Consider the following 20900-nt stretch of genomic DNA (forward strand, 5'->3'; position numbering starts at 1 on the left):
CATGGACAGCACTTATTCTGGGAGGCAGGTGGATTCACCCTTAAATGATTGCCTGCTCCACATGGGCAGCTCTGCACTTTTCTAAAAGCAGCTACAACACAAGTTTAACAAGTTTGGAATCGTGCATTCTGAGGATATTTCCCACCTGAAGTTTCCCTAACAGGCCTGTCTCCTGTGTAAACATATATTTAAAGGTCAGGAACTTTCTTCATACTCCGTCCCTTCTAAAATAACATCAAATTACAGAAAGGCTTCCTCTTTCTGTTCATGACCTGTTGCAGAGAGCACTTGCCAACAGAAACAAGCAGCCAAATTGCGAGGTACAGGCAATGTTTCCACAGCAGATTTCTGTCTCTGTGAGTGACACTAACTTGCTCTCTAATTTGCTTTACTCTATCAGCTGAAAGGTGCTTAACCTCAGAATGTTAGACAGCTGAAAGTCAAATTAAACCTCCAGGTTACAGAAAACAACTCCAATTTTCCTCTTGCTTTTAGATAGTGCAGTTAAGTAAGCTAAGTATAATCATGTTCTTTAAAAAACCAAAACTCTTCTCATTAAATTACACCAAAAATAGTTTAAAAAATACTGTATTAGAGGTCCCATTATTGCCCCTCTACCATCAATAGAGGTAGTATTTACAGTCTTCTTTGCAAGAGTTTAAGACAATTTGAGAGATCTCAAACAAATGGCAGATTTCCTCAATAATCCTTGCTACATGAAAACTCCATTGCAACAATTTCTTAAATTTCATTAAACAAAGTAGTAAGGAGATATTACAGGCTGGGTTAAGGGAGAGAAGCTTACTTGGAATTCTTTCCAAATTTAAAAATGCTGTAATTCCAGCAATAAACTACTTTTACATTTAGTTACTTTTGCTGTAACTACTAAGAATTTATTTACATGCTTATTATCTTTCACAAATATCTGAATTTCACCTACCCTGACAAATGTGCCCAACAGGAATCAAAAGTCACATTGATGCAAAATCATTTTTCAGTACCACACAGGATCAGGTCTGAAATGGAACCATTTGACTCAAGAACAACTTAATGCAGAGCAAACAAGGGTACAGTAACATAAATTTCTCTTGGGAGGCTGCAAAGTTACTTACATGCTAAATGAAATCAAAGTAAAAATGGGAAAGAACTCAATTGTTTTCAAACTTGCTAAAACCTTTTGCCACAGATGGCCCTCTTATTGAAAACTGGCATAGCTCCTCATTTGGCAGTGCTCTTTCTTGCACAATTTACCAAGTCATGCATGAAATGATGGCCTTGAGCTACTCTCAGTTGTGCAGAGGACATGAGCTAGCTGCTATGGAAAAAAAGAGGATGCAGCATCACTGAGTGGAGCTTGGGGCTGTTACAGCACTTCAGCTTCTCTGGAAACAGCCCCAGCAAGGAGGGAACACCCCAGGGACTGCTCAGCCAGAACTGGTCCTTTCCACCTCACTCTATCAGAGCTATTCAGGATTCACCAGCATTGGGTCTCTGCCTCTTTTGTAATCAATTTCCCATTTCAGATGTATTTCCAAACTCTTCTATGCAGCTCCCAAGAGGAGTTCTTTTATATTCAAATCTAACTCTGAGGGTCAAAACAGAATTCCATAATGAACTCTGTTTTTAATTAAGGCAGCTCCATTAACAAAGATCTGTGTCACAGCAGTGCAGTCCTGTGCAGACTGCGTCAGTACCAATCCCATCACACACTGAACTGCCTGCACAAGGCCTGGGCTTCAGGGAACTGGAGCAGGTAAATACTAGTTTAACACTGCTTCTCTTCTTCCCTCGCTGCACTCCCCTATCAGAAATTGGGAAATATTAGTATATTTTCTAATAAAATCTTCCTGGAACACCCAAGGAAACACCTGACCACTGCACGGCCAGTACAGCTTATTCATCAGTGCCTAGAGCAGTAAAGGAACAGTCAAAAATTGCCACTATTTATTTAGGACCAAAATATGATCTCCTAACCCTCAGTCAATTTGGTCACTAAAGCGGTAAGCCTTTATAAAGCAGAATTTTTTAAAATACCATTTGAAGCCTCCTCTTCAGTCACCCCGAGCCCCACAAATCTGCCTCATGTACCTGTTGGGGACAGCATGATGAGCCCCAAAGCCAAGCAGTCACTGCATTGTGTTAGCCTGCCTGAAGGATGCTCAGATTCTGGAATGGTATAATGACAGCAGCAGTTTTGCTCTTGCCTCACTTGGAACATCCTATGTGCTCCCACATTTGAGATGCTCTGCCTTTATCTACCTTTTTCAAGATTTTGCATACCTAAAAAGGCCCCTGTATATATAGCTGATGTATATTTTTCAGATCTTTACCAAAAATTGGTTGAAGTTAGAGATTACTATAGTTTTGATCTTTTGATCAAACAATACTCATGTATTAGGTATTAAAGGGGCTGGACAGAATTGTAAAGTTTGAAAATAATTAGAAAAATACCCTATGAATCTTAAAGAGAGGGGAGCTACTTGTCTTCACCAATATTAGCACTACTTGTAAAACAAAATTTCATGGAATATCATGTTATTTTATATAAAATTTGTTTTAACATAAAAAAATTACTACTTAAGAATGATAAGAGCCAGCAGTGACCCCTCACACATTGTTCATTGGCAGAAACTTGTTTGCTAAAAGAAATTTGTACTGAGTGGGAAGCACCAAGATGCCTACACTGCATCTGCTTCTCAGTGCTTCACTAAGCAAATTCTTAGGGAGTTGAGACTTTTCTAAATCTAGAAAATCAAATTTAGTAAAGGTCAGTGGAAGCTTCTTATCAGCACAAAGTTACCTCAGCTCTAGCTGGAAGATATTTTTAAGATGAGTAGTATTTTGCTCCCTGCATCCAACCCATCTCTCAATTGCAGGCACTGGCTCTATTAAAACTAGGTGCTAAAGGCTTATGAGACATCTGAGCCAGTAGGAATAGATCCAAGATAGAAAAATCCCCCTTGAACTTAAATTACAGTTCCACATGATGAGTCAGAGCCTTCTGTCACCTATTTCTGCCACACAGGCTACATGGCTTTTGTTCATGTACAGGAATGCTATTGAGCCACTTGAGTATGAGCTTTCTTTAGAGTGCAATTACCATGGTGCTTCTAGGTCCTGCATTTTATCTGCTGTTGCTCCAAAGGAACCCCATTTTTAGCTTTCTGTAGAAAGAATTCCCCTTGTTTTTCCCTGCCCAAGGAGAATTCCAGGCTGCAGTGATAATAATCACAACTGTGATTACTAGCAGATTTAATTAGTTTCATTTGACTGTATTTTCAAACTCTGACTTAATTTCACTGTTGGAAACAATGAGCAAGACAAAGGGGCTTTTTAAATAAAATAACATATTAAAGCACATTTGTCTCCTACCTAAAATGCAGGCTTAGCCTACCCAGGAGACCACATTTCCAGGAATTGACATCCATATCCAATTACCATAGTTCTGAAATGTCTTCCCAAGAAAAGCAAATGCAGTTTCACCTACCTCAACTCTTGTCTGACTGATGGGCAGCTCTGAAACCTAAAATAACTGGATTCAGTGGGATTTTTTTTTTCAGGTTGCTAGAAACACAGGAATTGTCTCCTGTCTTGTCTGCTTGCAAGGCTACTCATGGAATTAATCCTTAGGAGGAGACATACCTTTTGTTTGTGGTGGTCTCTTTACAGCGAAAAGATACAGGTTTAAAGAGGTCTTTTCCCAAAAAAAGTTACTATCAAGAATCCTGGTTTTCCTTCCTCTCCTATCCTAATGGGACAAAAGAAAATAATTCCTGCATGAATTCTGCAAAGAAAGGTCAAGGACTGGGAAGCTCCTGGTTCTCCAGGTGACACAGGATATATTCACACTTTCTTTGAGAAAAAATTAGAGTTCAGAGGCTGAGATTAAGTGGATCCTATAGTTGGGAGCCTCAGTGACTCCTGGGAGGAGGATGCTGACTGCAGGCTTGGCTTGCAGTGTTGCTGCTCTCTCATCTTTCCAAGCTGGGTCAACATTCAAGACAATTCCACCCACATTCAGTGACATAAGTAACTTGCACTAAGATTTGTGTTGTTTTGGTATTTGAATAGAAATGCCTAAATGCATTTTAAATTTTTATGCACGTTAGTGCATCCTCTCTGATGAGCTTTATAATAGCCATTAAGAAACAAAAAGCAAAAAAAAGTTATTTTTTCAAATAATGAACCTTCTATGAGTTACTGGAACGACTTCATAAATGTGACTTCATTAGAACAACTTAAATGGATCCAAATTAAACCTATGCTTACATTAATGATCTTTTTTGCACTGTTATCAATTCCTTTTTTTAAATACCATCTGCTAAACAAGATCTGATATATCAACACAAGTATTAAACTTCTGAAACTCATGAGATAGTCAAGTATATGCTCAAGTATATATTTAGAACTATAAATATCCTGTTTTGTTTTACCTGACCATATAGATACATCACAAACATTCAGCAACACTCAAACACATGCAGGATTAGGGGTGTTTAAGCAACAATTATATATACAAATCATCTAAAAAATATAAACACCTGAAGTTATTTCACCAACTTATTGAAAAAAAAAAAATCAGTCTCAGAGCCACTTTCTGGAATTAATATAATTGCTTAATTTTTATAAGCCAATTAACTGCAATCTCACTCGGCAGACGGCTATGTGCTATCTACCCTCACACAACTATTTCTGTTCCCACCAGTCCTTTCTATCATACAGACTCCAAAATAACTGTGATATATGTAGGAACAAGAATATTGCTCCAGTTTAAAGCCTGCCAGATCTTATCTTTCATCTGCAAAGATCAGACAGATTTCTTGCTTTCTTGATTTTAGCCAGAAAGCTAAAATGATGGAAGATAACCAAAAGGATAAGGCTTCCTTTTCAGACTGCCTTGCTGAGTGGGGAGCAGTGCCCTCTTCCAAGGTACACAACACTGGACAAGGGTTCAGGAGCTACTCCATCTCTTTACCTTGTATTGCCTTCACCTTTACACAGACTCTCCTATCAAAAACCAAAAACTGTTAGTATTTGCAGGACAAACAGCATTTTCTTATGCAGTATCCCAAGGAGCAGATACTGAATACAATATCTATATTCTTTTAAAAATTTCAAAACACACTGGGTTTATATTCACCCCAAGTGTTAAACAGCCACTTAACCTTAGTGATCTCACTGCTGTACTAGCTCACAGATTTGTTTCATGGTTCCAAGTTCTCCTTGATGCAAGTCTGAAAACTTGAAACACCATATTTTTTATCAGCTGACTTTTCATCTCTGCTGGTTATCAGGATTCATCCTTGAACACAGGTGAAGGAGCTCTTCATCCCAAACACTTCAAGGTTCAAAAACAAAATGAAAAATATACTGTGTTTACTCTTTGCAGAACTCTCAGCTTTCATTCTTATCCCAGTTGAACAAAATGTTTTTTAATAACAGTAATTTCTAGACTGGCTGTTTACTCCAGGAGTAAGCTATAAGTTTGAAAGAGGTGAATTTTTTTTCTCAACAATCCCATTTTTGGGGATGGGACAGGACATCTTAATGCTCTGAGCTAGGATTAGGCTCAGTTTGCAGACAGGAGGCATGGAGTGGGGTTTAAGTAGGTCATTTTAACCCTTCATTATTTTGAAAACATCTTCCTGTAATTCATAGGGGTTCTGTTGGTGCTTTACCTTCTGCAAGCCTTTATCAGCATGCACAGCTGCAAAACAACATTTACAGATGTTCATATTAACTCATCTAGAACATTGGTTTAACTTGCTCCAGTTCCATGCCCTGACAAACACTATGGTATTTGAAAAGGGCAAAATTCCCTGATGCTGACAATCCTTTGCTGTTTATCACGGCCAGTTCTTATTTAGAGTCAATAAAACATCACCATCAACACTTACACAGGCAGTTCCAACTTCAGGGTTACTGAAGAGACCCCCCAAGAGAAATGCCCTCCAGGAATCTTAGTGGGGCATATTCTGAAGAAAAAAACACCCAGCTATCCTCTGAATGATAAAGACTTCTATTCCTTAAGAGATCACCCAAATTATGTATATAAAAAACTGTACTATGTCAAAATCTATCTTGTCATGCACACAGGGTGATATATATATATACCCTAAATATACTGCATCACATCAGGCAAGATTGTTGGGTAACTTTGATAATTTTTCTTTTATCCAACCAACCAGACTAGGGCCAGGAAGGTTTGATACTTTCAACACGTGTTAAGCCTCCATATTTCTCTTAGAAGCTTTGAGATAATCTGCATGTTACCTTGATCTACACCTATATTTTATCTCTGAATTGTTAACTCAATGCAGTGGAGCATTGGCAGGTCCAATGTCAGCACAACAGCAGTTTAGTAAATAAAAGTGTATTTTACTCCCTGAAGTTCAATTAACTGCTGAGTTAAACCTCATATCAAGACGATCAATTAAGGCACTTAGACTGCTGAGAGGAAAGAATAGGCAGGAATCAAGCTCAGTTTCCAGGGATAAGTGAATAGGATTTTCTCAGATTATTTTCCAAATAAGTTAATTTTATTAATGTGAGGAATAAACACACACCACAATGTTTATAATGACAACAATATAAACATTATAGTATGAAGCACTCAATTTCTAAAAGAAATACTAAAAAGGTAATAATTTTTTTCTTTAAAAGACAAATTATTAATCATCTAGAAACTCAGCAAATATTTTACTGATAAAGCACACCAAGGGGTTTACTGCAGAAACTGTTTTCCTTATATTTCTTATACTGAAATTACTTTTTGTGTATTCCTGCAGAAAAGGGCATGGGTCATTACAATCTGATTTACCATTCAAAATAAAGGTCTGATTGGACAGTTGTTCACTTAGACCAAGATGCAAACTCAACCTACAAAGCCATGTCCCAAACCATGCCCTGCAGCAGCTAAATACACACACACTACTGTCACACACAGACACACTCCAGGGACTGCAGAGAGCCCAGCAGATCCTGCAGAAGGACATGCACCCTGAAGGACTGTACATCCATCACCTCTGGAGCACGGGATTGTTAATCTAACCACACGAAGTCAGGGCTATTCTTAGCATCCAGTACGTCACTGTATAAAATGCTCCTCTTGAAGTGTCATATGCTCAGGGTAATTTACTTCATTCACAAGAGCTTCTGAATAGTTAAAGCTCTGGCTAAATCCCAAAATTCCTCTACGACTACTCTTATCAAGCTAAACAGCATCCCAGTGTTCGACCTCCCTCTGAGAAAAGGAAAGGGAACAGCAGGATATAATCCACTCCCTAAAATGGATGGAAAGATGGTCTAGAAGTCAAAGGATGTTAAAACCACTCAAGGGGAGGACAAAAAGCAGCTCCATGCATTGCCTTGCATGGCAATTACCAAAAAAAATGCTGCATGTCACCCAAGAGCAGCAATCTTGCATAAGCACAGAGCAAGTGCACAGTGCACCTTGTTCTATAGGAAAGGTAAACTTAGAACTCCAGTCAGTCATTTCAGCAGTTACCATGCCTTCCAACTGCAGCACAGGGATGAGTAAGCTCGTTAAAATTGTCTTCCATACAGGTTGCTTATAGATTCATTGGAACTAATTCCACACAGTGAGAATTCCTCCATTCCTATGCCAGTCTTCAAGTCTCTTACACTTCTGTAGGCAGCAGTGAAATGATTCACTGAGACCTTAAACTGCCCTCAAATTAAGCATTAACATTGTCTCAGGCTAAGTTTAAAATCCAGGCCTGCAACTGTACTGCAGTTTCTCAGTTGGATCCAGAACACTCATCTATAATGTTCCCTAGTTTGACACTTCATTTAAATCCTGTTGCATGAGCTAAGGAAAAAAATCTCTGTGTTTCTGTCCAACTGTTTAAAAAGGAAGCTCAGAATGATACCAAACATATGATTGGGACATATTTGTCCTCAGAGCAAAACTCAAGTCACAAACAGAAAATTTCCCCCCATCTGTACTATTATTTCAAGATAATCAGGTGGATAGAACAATAAGGAAAACAGGTTATTTTAGTCAACTGCATTATTTTGAAAAATAAAGTCTATCCTACATGAAATAATCCAAAGCTACATGAAGCATAAGCAAGTTATTTTAGTTTGATTCTGCATGGAAACTACATTCAAAACTGGGTTGAAGATTTCCAGTGCACAGCTATATTTATATTGTTTACACAAAAACTATTTGAGAAGCTATCCACATAGTGTCCACATCAAATTACTTTGTCAAGGTATGATCTGTAACTACTCTTGAGTCATTAGCATGCAGCCTTGATTACTTAGTAGACATCTAACCACAGGAAAGGAAAACAAATCACATTACCTCGTGCTGATTTAAAAATTGTTACTGGTGTAACGTGATGTAAACTGACAATGCATTGCAGTTCCAGCACTGCATTGCATCAGAGGTGAAACAAGCAGGCAAAGAAGCAGAGCTAAGAATAGCACATTTAACCCTTCAGACAGAGTCACAATAAGCAGCAAACAGAAATTAGGCAGAGCATAGCACAGAAGAAATCCCTGATTTAGGTCTTTACCAGACTAATCTGCTGGGGCATGGGAATATTTATAGAACATAACAGCCATGCAGTCACGGCATGTGTGCACATGAACTGCCCCCAAGTACTCTGAAGTGCACACACAAGCACATGATTCTTCCCTCCTCCCTGACCCTGGTACAACACTACATCTCCAGCCCTCTCTGAAGAGAGACCAACACTGCAGTTCACTTCTGGGAGTTTTGAAGTATTTTGCTTGGTCAAGTTGGGATTGCTTTATTTCTCCTGATGCTTTTCAAATCAGTTTGTGAAGGCTGTGGGCATAATCCCTGACCCTTGTCATCTACTTAAGAGCATTCCAAATTTCTAAGTAGAGCTGTATCTTCTTTGTCTTTACAATTACATCACTGTCATAGCCTGCCTGCAAATTTCTGGATGGAAATAAAAACAAGGGACAGCAAACAGATACCATGAGAGTGTCCCTCTCCTCTACACACAGAGCTTGAATAAGATTGTTCAGGATTTGGATGCCATTCCCAAAGTCATACCTGAGTTTGTATTTTCATTCTCCTATATAAGTTTTTAATTCATGTGATTTTTCCTGTATGAGGTTTTGAAGAAAGCCTTGGAAAGGAACCTGAGGTGTAGCCAAAGCAAGCTGAGTCTCACTGAAACACAAGCTCCAGCTATTCCACATTTTTCTAAGTGTTAGTGATATCACTTGTGATAAACCAACTCACTGTACGACAAAACAAACAGAAGAATCTTTTTATCAACCACTTTTATCCCCTGCCTCAGCACTGGGACCATGGATTAACTCCAGTGGGTTGGAACTCACACCTCAATTCTGAAAATTGCCATCACTTTAAATAGGTGAAAGGGCACGAAGTGGAAGGGAAAGATGCTGCAGCACATGCCCAGAACCTAACCTGTAACTCCTAACTGTTCCACATCACTTCCTTCTCTTCCAGCAGATGAGCATATGTGTAATCAGTGTGAACCAAACTTACCCTGCCTTTACAAAAACATTTAAAATTTATGGCTCAGAGAAGCAAAGTGATCTCTGTGCACAAGTCAGGACAGAAGAGAAAACATTAATGTGTGGAATTGTCTCTAACTAGAGATATGTTCCCCACTCGTTGTATTTCAGCATCTCACAATCTCTCAATACACTTATCCACAAAACTCTTGTAATGGAGAAAAGGAGCAAATGTTTTTCCATCAGCTTTCTTGGTGATGAGTCAGTCCCCTTTTTCCTCAGCTTCTTTATCCTTACATAATATTACATAATAATATAGAAGTGTTCTATTTCCCATCGAGGAATATCTTGCATGTTTTTAAACACATTAAAGCAGATTTACTTTGAAGCTTTGAATTGTTTGTAGCTTCCCCCAAAAGAAGCATTGCAAATATTGCTGTGTAAGTGAAGGATATTTTCAGTTCAGTGGTGAGACCAAGATAGGAAAACAATTTTGTACACTTTAAACCAAAACTTGCCTTTGAAGGAAATGCTGGAATATTAACCTTTAAATGGCTATCTAAGCAATATAAAACTGTTTCAAAAACAGCAGGTTAAAATTATTTATGTCACAACTGGACAATTTAAATAGGCTTAAATAGCAATATAATACCTTTGGCTGACCCAAATCTGTATCTACTGAATAAATAAGTGGCCAGAAAAGAGTATGTCCTAGTTCTACTCATAAGTAGAACACATTAAAAACTTTTTTCTTTATGTACCCCTTTTACTGTCCTGACTTCTCCAGAAAAGTGCTGATCCTGTAGGATTCCCCACACCTCCAGAGGAGGCTCCTCTGCCTTCCTCATTAAGTATTTTGAGGAGATCAGAGAAATAATTAATTGTGTTAACCACTGGAAGTACACCACAGCACTTATCCTACAAGCCATTCCACCTGGGAGGGCACTCTCTGTGCACTGACTAATTAAATACCTTTCTCCATCAAGACAGTGTTGGGAATGTTAACCACTACCTCTGATATCAGAAAGTATGAATAAACAAAATTGCACTTAAAAATGTATTAGTTGTATGAAGAACTTAGTTAAAATCAGAAAAATAGTCCCCAATAATCCCGGTTTGAATTAATAGGACAGATCCTACATCCCAGGGAGAGAAGGCATCATTTCTACAGAATTTCAATAGACAATGAGCTCCATGTTAAAATCTCAGAGCAACAGGAGCAATGCCACCATAACAAGTTCAAATCTGGAAGCAAGTAAGCAAAGGGAAAAGAAAGTGAACATTTTATTTTAATCAGCATATATACACTTTTAAGATACCTAATAATATCAGCAACTCCAAGATGCAAAAACCTCATCATTACAGAAGGGGCACACGATCAGTTTATTTATAAGATTACCATGGACACTTACAACACATATGAATGTTTTTAATTGTTGTGATGCACAATCTCAAGAAATTCTTCTACCAATGAGCAGATTTTCATTTTATGTAGTGACACTATAATAGACCAATGTACACTGAAGGAGGTGAGACAGTTTCCCTTTACCATGTTCGTTTCTGCTCTTTGAAAGCTGTAACAGTATTTCTAGATGTCACCATCCTGCACAAATTGAAAATGCAAGACTGAGCCATAAGGAGCTTCCAGTGCTTAAAGCTGCTTGAGAAGGTCCGTACAGCTTCATTTGTTAAAGAACAGTAATTTGCTCTCAACTTATTTTGTTTGTAATTGATTATCCCCCCCTCTCCATACTTGAAAAGCTACATTTAGAGCTTTGTGTTTGTTTGTTTTGCCCTAGTTTCATTATTATAAATTATTGCATTTGAATCAGCTTTTGACCTAGATCCTAAAAAAATGGATATTTCTAAGCAAGAGCTCACATATTCTTAGTGACAGCCACAGTTCTGGGACACAAGCTCAGATTAATGCAGAGAGGAGAGAAAAGTATTGGGAAGTAGGTAATGACATTTCTTCAAGCTAATCTGAAACCAAAAGGGACAATGAGCAAACAAAAACCACTAGACTTGTAATGAAAAAAAACAGGCAAAATTAGTAAATCAGCTGTACTAAATAGCTACAATCCAGAATGCTGCATTCATAGCCAGAAGAAATCTCTTTGCTCAGCAGGAATGAGAAAAGGTCTACAGCAAGAGCCTCCTGTTAAAAAACCTAAACCACATATGACTAATTTTCATAACTAAAAGGATAGCAGAAAGTCACTTATCTAATGGTTTGTTCAGAAGCACAAATTTCTTCAGCTAAAAAAAAAAAAAAATCAGTTTCCACACAATCAGTCCCAAAACCCAGCAGATAAAACAGATGGGTCACTGGCCATTCACAGCCCATTTCCATGATATGCATTCTTGTGCTCTATAAATAACCAAGTAGGGACACCTGCTGCCTGGCAATGCACTTGAAGTGCCTCTGTGCTTTTCTACTTTCAGCATGTTCTTTATGGATAAGGGATAAAAAGGGATAAACACAATTAAACAGTAAAACTTTTTCCTTTCCAAGACAACACATATTCTGCCACTCCAGCCTCAATACAAGCAGCAAACATGTGCCACCAATTCACTTGGCTGAAAAATGTTCATCTCCCAAATTAAACATACTCAGGGAATTCATACTGGGGGGAGTGGGATTATTTGATTTTCATTTTATTTCTCCTTCTGGTAGTTGCACTGAAATCACTACTAAACTGCTACTTATCCTTCAAGTATGCATATGCATTCTACTAAATGTTACTTGCTTTGTTGTTTAAAATTTTAACTCAGAAAATTTCATTCTGTAAAAAAAAAAAAAAAAATTGGAGAGGGACTCTGGCCAATGAATTCATTCTTTCTGAAAACCCATAGGAGCCACTGTTTAGGGTAAAAAGACAGATAATTTCTGGTGGACCTGCCAAAGGCAACTGTGGCCTTCTGTTGTGGACACGAACAAGCTGGTAAGGCAACCTGCTTTCCCAGGATTTCGTTGTTTATTCCCTTCCAAACAGCTCACCCATGTCTTTGTGACATTTGTGAACAATAAGGATAAGAGCAGATGAAATCCACTGAGCACAGGCAATTGGGGGAGAGGAAGAGATTTCTGCCACTGAACATTTCTGCCCAATAAAGTGTTTCAGCTGGGCATGTCCCACAGCTGCATTGCCCAAAAGCCAAGAGTGAATATTTTTCCACAATGCAAACAGTCAGCACTACCTGCCAAAAGCCATTTCTATCTTCTTCATTTCTTTTATTCCAACCACTCATACCTTTTCTCAGATCTGGATGAAATAACTCCTCCCTCTCAAGACTTAGAACCTCAAAACCCATCCATCCTTCTCCAAGCATCTTTCCTCCCACTCAAATATCATCTTTTTGCTTTGTTTACTTTAGATCCTTTTCTTTCAAACTCCCTAACATGTTTTCATGTTGAGCTAATCAATTTCATTTTCCTTTTGGGTTGTTTTCTTCTCCCAGGCTTTCTCACTATGTACCTACCCTTCTCAACTGATAACAGAAAAAACATACCAGAAATTTCTCAAAAGGCTGCTCTTCTGGAAAATAAATGCTTCCATAGGGAATATCAGCTCTAATTTAAAAAATAAAAACCAAATCTAATCCACATTTCCAAATCCCCAGTCAGAAACAGTCAATGGCCCAAAAAAGAAAACACTTTACTGACCTAAAATACAAAACCTCTGACTCAAAGCTCCAATTTACACAATGCTGCAGAGCCTGGCTCCCAGTTTCAGAGCTTGGGAAGAAAATGGTTTATCTTCACGCAGAACATGAAAAAAAGTATCAAAGTCTGGAACCAAATTATGCAAAATGAGAAAGCTTCCTGTCTTGCTATACTAAGTTAGCTATGATTTGAAAAGAGAAGAAAAAAGGAGGACCTAAGAATAATTAAAAAGGGGAACCTAGGAATAACCAAAATTCACATGCTTCACAGTCCATAGAGGCAGGAAGAATTTATTCTTCACTATTGACTCATGCAAGTCTTCCTATAATCCCACTCTTGCCTTCTCCAGCATCCTATGTGCTGCATCGATTTGTTACATGCATTTTAAGAATTTTCTTAAGTAGAAACTACTTTTCTAGTATATATTTATTAAGTTAATATACAAATAAATATAAATACATCAAACAAGATGCAGATGACTGTTTCCATATTTGCTTCCCATTCTGCATCAGGAGTTGCCCTCAGACCAATCTGTCACACACAACCAAAGTCATTTGTCTTCATTTGGGCTGTAAGCCCAATTCCATGCAAAATTAAGTGCCAATGCAACTAAACCCTTTAAGACTAACTAAGTTTAAAATCAGCCAGCATACATTCACTCACACCACCCACAGTGGCATTAGACAAACCTGGAGTCACAGACTAATGCCCTTCAACCTGCAAGGAATTCTGGCCAAGATCAATTTGTAATAGCCTATATTACAAAATATGTGCTTGATTTTTCTGCTTAATTGTTTGAGCAAAGAGTATGTATTTCCCCTTCAACAGAGTCATTTACAAAATGAAAAAAGTTACTGTTCCATTACCAAAAAAAAACATCTGGTGTCTCCACATTGACAAATAATTATATTGAAAATTTAAATGCTCAGATTATCATTCATGAAGAGCATGAATGTCAGAGTTAGCAGCCAGTTCAGGTAACTGTGATTGCTTTACACACTCCTGATCCAGTACTGATTCAGCAGCACTAGAAAACATCTATTTACCACTAAAGCAGTTGGGAGACAGGCATAATGAAACATTCTAATTAACACTTACTCATCACAACAACATAGATAAAGCATTTTCAAAGATTTTTCCAGCTCTGAATGAGTTCATTTTTAATGATTTCTTTACCTTTTCTAAATTAATTTAAAAGAATTCCCAACTTACATTTAATACCCTGTCCTTATGGTCCCGCTGAAATAATATTTTAGAATGAAAGATGGATAATGCCCTTCAGTGGATGGTGGTGCTGACCATTGCCCAGGTGCATCATTCACACCACAGAGCATTCCGCAGCTGGATTTGCATTTCTTCTGTGCCATGCAAGGGACACACGCAGTAAAATGCCACTGACTAATGGGCAGTTTCTGTATTTTATTCACAGGACAAGTAATAAAGAAAAAGGGAGTTACTTTGCATTGCCTAAGGATTTTATTGCCTAGCTGACTTCTCCCCTCACTTGGATGCACTTACCTGTATGGAGAGGTACCTACAAAGCAAACTCTCTGGAAAAGGTTCATGAATATTACAGGTTCCACAGTCAAGCTCTGCAGTAACTGGTAAAGCAAGAGATGCCTGAGCACAAATCTTCAATCCAGACCAAAAAATATTAGGAACACCACTTGGTAGTGTTTCTATTTTTGCTATGTACAGTCTGAGGCAGGATTCAAATCAGTATTTCAAATCAGAGCTTCTCAAACAATTTCACCTAAGTAACAACTGAAATGTGACACCTTGAGCTTTCTATACACCCTTTCTAGGAAACAACTTGTATTTTCTCTAGACAAGATTTTATGTATTTTTCAGGCCATATCTTAACTGGGGTCATTATAAGATTTGTGATTTTTCTTTTTTTTGCCCAGGGTGGGGGTTGGGAGTTGTTTGGGTTTGGAATTTTGATATTCACCTATTTCAGTAAAGGGAGTGGTGAAGATTTCCACCACTGCTTATTAAAGAATTAACAAAGCTTGGCGTCACATCAGTTAAGAGCACTGATATTCAAGAGAGCCTGAATGTAAACTCATTCAGTCTAAGAAATTGAGTAATCATTTACATTTTTGGTTAGGCCATCAAATTTGAAGCCTATCTAAATTTAGTAACTTGCTTCTCTCTACTGTGTATCTACTGTGTATTACTGTATTCCACATGCTTCATTCTGTTACTAGTTGCAGCTTAGCTATTTCTCACATAGAAGTATATAATTATAAAGTGACTTTTTTCCAAATGTTGTACTAAGACCTTTAAGAAGCATGTCAGAAACTACTGTCTCATCTAAAGCATTTGAGCCTTGCATGAGATGCAAAAGCAATAGATTTTTGTATTTTAGAGTTAATCAGATGCTTTATATTGGTATGAAAAGCCACTTACTATCAGATACATTAAAATAAACATTTAATTTATTGCCCTTTCTTTGTCTTTAGTAAAGGGTCAAAACCAACATCGTTCACAAACCTCTTCCTCCTTCTCTTGTCCCTGTGCCCACAAATCCACAGTTCCAGGGAGCTCTAGAGCCTTGTGCAAGTAACATAAAAGTAGCCCAGCTGTCTGTGGAAAAAGGTACACCACACACATTTTGGAGATTTGATTTCCTCTTCTTGGATAAAGTAAGTTTTCTTGACACTTGTTGGTTTTTAAAAAAACAATGGGAAAAGGCCCTAAAAAACCCCCGGATATTCTAGTGATCTTCCAACAACTGACACTACATAGTGTAGCAAGAGTTAGGAAGCTTCAGTGACAGCACATGCTACATCAACTTCAGGAATCTGCTGTAAAAAATCCTCAATAAACACATGACAAGTTGTGCAACTGTAAAGCCTCAATACTTATTTAGTCTCGAGAGAATTTCTGGCACAATGGTTAACTCCACGATTGCTGTCAATAAATTTACTTCTTCATAGCAAAATCAAAACTCTGGCAAAGAATAGAGCAGTACAAAAAAAAAAAATGGCCAAAACCAGAACCCTGTGTTTTGAGTAATTTCCAAGCATAAAAAACCTCACTGATAATTAATGTCTGAATGCTTTGAACTACTCTACTCAGAAAAGAAAATGGATGGCAGAAAATTGCTAAGGAAATTTCATTGATAAATCAAAGCATCTCCACTGCTCCCATGATCTGAAGTACATTATCACAACTAAACCCACCTGACATACCTTCAAATGACCCAAGCAGCCCCTCTTTCCTTCTAGAACTATGGAAATATTAACTTGTTATTCCTAAAACATGGCAATCCTTTTTACGCCACACAACTCCAGTCCAATCTCCCATCAGTCACCTCATCCTTAGCTTCAGTCTTTGGGCAGCGAGTTCATCTGTAAACTACCTACTTTATTTTAATTCTGAGGCATTAGGATGAGTCAGGGAGGTTGGCAGGCAGTCAGTTTTTCACTGACCTGTAAGCACAACAGGAATGTTAATACTCGCTTCACTCATTTAGCTGACCCAATCCTCAACAGCACACTTACTAATTACAGTTTTAAATCCTGTAAAAGGGTTTATCCTTCATTATAATAGCCTATTACAAACACAGAGCTGTAGTGCTAAACATTTTTGGAAAACTGCCTCAGTACCAGTTTTTCAGACAGTATCTGCAGTTCTTCCATAAACGTTAAAGCGTTATTCTCTTCTCACAACACATTAAGAAAGGATATAATTAACTTTGTATCAAAAGCATTGCCAAGGTCTTCAAGAGTAGTTAGCATTTTTTTAATGAGATAGGAAAAATTAAATATTCAGGATTTTTCCTGAAATTGAGTTCTTCTTTTGCACCTTTAAACAAGTTCTCAAGATAGGAACACACAGAAGAATCTCAACTGTATTTGAAAAAGCTCCTAGCATGTCCAGATTAATTGAGAGATCAGAACAGAGATGTCAAGAAAACAAAAAGCATAAAAAAGATGCAAAAACTATTTATGGACTGTCTCTTCTCTGCAGAACTTAAAGGAAAAGATGCTTTTAATGTCTTCATTAAGATGCTTTTAATGTCTCACACTACAGAATCTACTGGCACACTCCATGTTGAGTTTCAGGGGCTTGTGTTTGAGCTTGAGGTTCTGGGGTTGGGGTGAGGATGGGGAGGGTCCATTATTGAGATATACAGGAAAACTGGAATCAGCCTCCCTTTAAATTGTGGTTGTTTCCCCCAGAGCAGCCAGGCAGCAAACTGGAGCTGTGAGGACAAAGCCCACAGCCCCACTGCCATGGGAGCAGCTCTGTGCCAGGCCAGAGGCTGAGCTGAACCCAAAACAATATTCAGCAAGAGTCTGTTGGCCTGCAGCAAAACCAGCATTATATTGCCATTGCCAGTCAGAAATCACATCTTATAAACCCATCCTCTCAAACCTCAGGAGAGGTCTGGACTTGACTTGGTCTGTCTGGAGACCAAACACGAGATGCTGTTGCTGGTTTTAGTTACAGCTTAGCTTTGTGCAATTGTATGGTCCAAGACCTATTGTTACAGTAACTCAAGATATTCCTCTGATTAATGTAGCATAATAACAGTTTATTCTAGAATAAACTATTTACAACACTAGAATAACAATGAGGTATAGAGCAGCTCAGGCACAAGATGACAAAGGGCTTGAAAGTACAAGCACAGGAAATTAAAGGAGATCCCAACTACATTCAGATTATGAATAGTTGATTACTGGTCCTTAAACATGTGCAAGTTTCAGGGCTGGGTAAAACCAAATATGACAAAAAACTGAAGAATAAGCACCCAACATTCAGATGTATGCAGTATTTATTATTTTTTGGAAATTCAGCTGTAATGTGGAATTCCAGACACATGAAGGAGGACCTAAGGGGTAAGCATGCACTAAAAGCATGATTAGCCCTAAAAGGGCCCTACAATAAGAAAAACCAGCATCATCAGATCAATTTCCTTCTTGTGAAATGTTGCCAGGCTGTCACCTTCCTCCCCTTCCTTGTTGAGGAAAGCTGCACCTCCTGACCTTAGAACACAGAAGAGTGGCAAATGGATAAATAAAAAAGCAGGGGGAAAGGAGGTAGATACAAAGGTGCATGGAATAATAAGTTTAACTCTATCATGACTGAGACCTTTGCTACAACACTACTCTGAAATACTTAGTCCTAGGCTAATAATAACTCTTTGATTAGACTATCAAGACTTTAATTAGGCTAACAAACTCATGGCTTTGCTTTTGCATATGAAGAGTTTCTTCAGGCCACAAGCTGCACAAGATGCAGTGCAGGAACTCACGCACCTAGAGGGAGAGTGCACCAGAAGCAATGATTTCAAAAGGGGAAATCCTGAGTGCCACCTTCTATTTCAAAGCCTCCTCAAAAATTTCTAGTTAGTCAAATACAAGGCATCATTTCATAAGCAGTTGCATCACTGATAATAAATGTTTTAATTTTGAGGTTTTTCTGCATATGAATGAGGTATCTAAAAGTAGTTAAAAATCACATATAAAGGATTGTATTTTTATTACTCAAGAACAAGTACGCAAACTGCTTATTAGCACCAAAATTAAACTGACTTAACATTTATCTCTAAATGAAAATCTGATAGCAGCTGTGCAGTAAAGACACTTATGAATAAACTGAAGCTGATTTACTTCCCTAGTCATGTACAGTATCCATTTTGGAGATACACTTAAGTATCTCTTGATTTTCTTATCCTACTAAAATGTTCTCAGAAAACCAGTGCCTTGCTGATCTTTGAAAAGTGAGAGTTGACTAGAAACACTGTCCTTGAAACAATACATGGGGTTTTGCAGAAACACCTGGCAACATTGTTCTGTTTTTACATAAGCTTTCCTAGTGCTCTGGAGAGAATAGTGATTAGCATACATATGAGTATGGGCTGAAATCAGCATTTATGCTATCAAGTACAAAAATTAAATACCAGCATGATAAGCAACAATTTTATATTTACTTTAGAGCAGTCAAATGTCAGTAGCAAACACTACCTGATTATTCAAAATAGTGTTCAGGTTAGTGGATTTTTAGGGGTTTTTGCAGAGTAGTATAGCTAGTGGGCTTCTGTTTTCACAGCCACATCCATTTTTTCTGCAAGTAAGTTTTGGCAGCTCAGTTTCTGTTTATCCAGTTACTCAGCCACTTAAGCATCCCTTCAGATCAAATAGCACTGCACAATGAAAGTAAATTCAAAGTGATTGCCAGAGGTCAAGATACTCTAAGATGTGCAAAGAGTATGGGCAATAGGACAGTACAATATACACAGAGCAGTGCTTTCATTAGCATACACAGACACTACATGGTTTTTCCATATATATTTCAATAATGAAACCATAAGTAAAAGTAAGGTAGCCCTATGTTTTCCCTTGTTCTATGGAGTCAGTAAAACAAAGACATGACTAAACAAGGCAAGGAAAGAACACTGAAAATCTGAGGTATCTGTTTCACTATCATATACTTTCAATAATTCATGAACAAGTTAATTTAAGTATTTTAGAGATCTTATAATCAGCCAACTATTCACTAGCAAGTCACTACACCCCTGCAGTCACATCAGAAATAGCTTTAATTTACCAGCAAGTAAGTAATGAACTAACAGTTTAAGTCACAGTATCAATGTTATGACATTTCAGTTAAATTGGGACCTGATTTTTAGTCTTTTCCATGATGCATCTCATGGGGAGATAGCTGGTAATTGTACTCAGTGTGGTTATGCCTCCATTGCAACTGACCAAAAGACCCAGTTTTGACATCTTCAATCCTTCACTCCACATGGATCTTCTTTAGGGTTTGTTTATTCTACAGTAGCTGCTGGCAACTAAATACCATGCATTAGTCAGGCTTCTGGTGTATTGTAGGATGGTTTTTTAAAGGCCTACTAAACCAGCACAAGACTAAATCCTTTATAATGTTAGTTAAATTTCTGACATTCTCTATCAGAGATCTGAAGTTCTATTTAACTCCTCAAACCACCCTCCCGTGTCTCACAAGGAGATGAGTAAAGCATCTCGTTTCATGAGTAAGCACATAGCTAAAGCCAAGAAAGTTAAGTAATTGCTCATCTCTGCAGTGTGTTGATAACATAACTGAAGCATGCACTGCACCTCTGAAAATGGAGGCTGGGCAGGATCAGCTGCCAAGGTCAGGCTACAGATAAAGCCACCACTACCAAAAACCATAATTACTGAGCTAGAAAGTAAAATTTAGAAGTGGAACTCTGAAGTAGCAGTACTTGCAATGTCAGAAGTAATAGAATTTAGCCAATACCTACATATAAACCAATGGCTCAAAGCATCTATTAGTTGCTGTATTTGCAATCCCAGCCCCTGTCAGTCTCCCAAACAGGGGACTTTGCAGAGCAGAGCCTGCACTCCCAGCAAATGCCTGTCTCTGCTATTGCCTCAGCATTTATCCTCACCTTAATGCAGAGCAGTTAATAGGACAGTGTGATGGATCATTTGGACAGAAAAAGCTGAGCAGATAAACCTGTTCTGGAGAATAGAACCTTTTTTTGCATTGTCTAACTAGAAGCAATAGAAGCAAACTGGACATGGTCTCATCAACTGAAGCAACATTCTATTAAGCATTCAGGTTAAAGCATATAGGCATGTTTCCTTTAGAAACTGGATCTAGTGTAAATGCAGGGAAGAAAGCTGGCTGCAGTATCATGGCTAGCTTTTCTCACAAAATAAACAGGATATGAATGTAATAAATTTTGCACAGTAATGTTATTTTAAAAAGCAAAAGCCTTCCTTGCTGAAAA

Source organism: Ammospiza caudacuta, chromosome 17 (genome assembly GCF_027887145.1).
Source record: "Ammospiza caudacuta isolate bAmmCau1 chromosome 17, bAmmCau1.pri, whole genome shotgun sequence".
Classification (NCBI taxonomy): Eukaryota; Metazoa; Chordata; class Aves; order Passeriformes; family Passerellidae; genus Ammospiza; species Ammospiza caudacuta.